The 2,500-nt window shown below is 49.0% G+C and overlaps 2 non-coding genes across 2 annotated transcripts; both read left to right on the top strand.

Annotated features, from left to right (window-relative positions):
- The first annotated feature begins 680 nt into the window (after positions 1–680).
- Positions 681–751, top strand: TRNAG-GCC (transfer RNA glycine (anticodon GCC)). The gene has a single exon. It is a non-coding gene; the product is annotated as a tRNA-Gly (tRNA).
- A 1,108-nt stretch (positions 752–1,859) lies between these two features.
- On the top strand, positions 1,860–1,930 carry TRNAG-GCC (transfer RNA glycine (anticodon GCC)). The gene has a single exon. It is a non-coding gene; the product is annotated as a tRNA-Gly (tRNA).
- Positions 1,931–2,500: the final 570 nt, after the last annotated feature.

Below are 2,500 nucleotides of genomic sequence, written 5' to 3'. Positions count from 1 at the left end.
CAGAGAATGCCCCCTTGTGACGTCACCTTCCTTGGTAGAAACAGATCCTCCAAGAGATATTTGTATTGTCCCCTTTTATATGGTTATTAGATCACGCCTCAGTCATCTTTTTTCTAGACTAAATAATCCTAATTTTGCTAATCTCTCTGTGTATTGTAGTTCCCCTATCCCCTTTATTCATTTTGTTGCCCTCCTTTGTACTCGCTCTAGTTCCATTATATCCTTCCTGAGCACCGGTGCCCAAAACTGTACACAGTACTCCACATGCGGTCTAACCATTCAGTGTGTAATGGTGATAGCGATTCCTTCTTCCCACGTGTATAACCTTCCATTTATCATTGGTTACCCGCATCTGCCACCTTTCGGCCCAAGTTTCCAACTTATCCAGATCCAGCCATGCGGTTTCTCGTGTTTTGTAGCAGAAGAGGGCATTCCGCAGGCGGTTTTCTGGGATGACGTGGGTTAGCACAAGCAGTAAAAGGAGGTAAGAAGCAAGCGCCCAACGTGGGGCTCGAACCCACGACCCTGAGATTAAGAGTCTCATGCTCTACCGACTGAGCTAGCCGGCCTTCTGACGCCTGCCGGCGCATCGGAGCTGCACGCGGCACGGTCCGGTCGCGCGCAGGTAGCTGTCAGATCCTGGGTGTGGCGGACACCACCGACATCGCAGACGCATCCAAGCATTGGTGGTTCAGTGGTAGAATACTCGCCTGCCACGCGGGAGGCCCGGGTTTGATTCCCGGCCAATGCAGAGCAGCTCTTTTCCTCGTTTGCTGACCGTTGCATTGCGCCTCCTTTCATCGTTGACTTTACAGACACTTGCAAAAAAGTCTTTGGACTCTTGCTGCCCTGTTTTCGCTCACCATCCTTTTGGGCCTTCCCTATTCTATATCCTCTGGGGCTAACATAGTTAGCAAGGCCGAAAAAAGACATTTGTCCATCCAGTCCAGCCTACATTCCGTCAGAATCAATCCCCAGATCTACGTCCTTCTAAAGACCCTAAGAACTGTAAGATACAATATTGTTATGCTCCAGGAAGACATCCAGGGCTCTCTTGATCCCCTCAACTGTGTTCACCATCACCACCTCCTCCTCAGGCAAGGAATTCCAGATTCTAACTGCCCTATCAGTAAAGAATCCTCTTCTATGTTGGTGGAAAAACCTTCTCTCCTCCAGACGCAGAGAATGCCCCCTTGTGACGTCACCTTCCTTGGTAGAAACAGATCCTCCAAGAGATATTTGTATTGTCCCCTTTTATATGGTTATTAGATCACGCCTCAGTCATCTTTTTTCTAGACTAAATAATCCTAATTTTGCTAATCTCTCTGTGTATTGTAGTTCCCCTATCCCCTTTATTCATTTTGTTGCCCTCCTTTGTACTCGCTCTAGTTCCATTATATCCTTCCTGAGCACCGGTGCCCAAAACTGTACACAGTACTCCACATGCGGTCTAACCACTCAGTGTGTAATGGTGATAGCGATTCCTTCTTCCCACGTGTATAACCTTCCATTTATCATTGGTTACCCGCATCTGCCACCTTTCGGCCCAAGTTTCCAACTTATCCAGATCCAGCCATGCGGTTTCTCGTGTTTTGTAGCAGAAGAGGGCATTCCGCAGGCGGTTTTCTGGGATGACGTGGGTTAGCACAAGCAGTAAAAGGAGGTAAGAAGCAAGCGCCCAACGTGGGGCTCGAGCCCACGACCCTGAGATTAAGAGTCTCATGCTCTACCGACTGAGCTAGCCGGGCTTCTGACGCCTGCCGGCGCATCGGAGCTGCACTCGGCACGGTCCGGTCGCGCGCAGGTAGCTGTCAGATCCTGGGTGTGGCGGACACCACCGACATCGTAGACGCATCCAAGCATTGGTGGTTCAGTGGTAGAATTCTCGCCTGCCACGCGGGAGGCCCGGGTTCGATTCCCGGCCAATGCAGAGCAGCTCTTTTCCTCGTTTGCTGACCGTTGCATTGCGCCTCCTTTCATCGTTGACTTTACAGACACTTGCAAAAAAGTCTTTGGGCTCTTGCTGCCCTGTTTTCGCTCACCATCCTTTTGGGCCTTCCCTATTCTATATCCTCTGGGGCTAACATAGTTAGCAAGGCCGAAAAAAGACATTTGTCCATCCAGTCCAGCCTACATTCCGTCAGAATCAATCCCCAGATCTACGTCCTTCTAAAGACCCTAAGAACTGTAAGATACAATATTGTTATGCTCCAGGAAGACATCCAGGGCTCTCTTGATCCCCTCAACTGTGTTCACCATCACCACCTCCTCCTCAGGCAAGGAATTCCAGATTCTCACTGCCCTATCAGTAAAGAATCCTCTTCTATGTTGGTGGAAAAACCTTCTCTCCTCCAGACGCAGAGAATGCCCCCTTGTGACGTCACCTTCCTTGGTAGAAACAGATCCTCCAAGAGATATTTGTATTGTCCCCTTTTATATGGTTATTAGATCACGCCTCAGTCATCTTTTTTCTAGACTAAATAATCCTAATTTTGCTAAT

The sequence above is a fragment of the Dendrobates tinctorius genome, unplaced genomic scaffold (genome assembly GCF_039654945.1).
Source record: "Dendrobates tinctorius isolate UK_male_01 unplaced genomic scaffold, ASM3965494v1 ptg000270l, whole genome shotgun sequence".
NCBI classification, from domain to species: Eukaryota; Metazoa; Chordata; class Amphibia; order Anura; family Dendrobatidae; genus Dendrobates; species Dendrobates tinctorius.
Note: the sequence above shows the minus strand (reverse complement) of the source record. Positions and strands in the feature narration are given on the sequence as shown.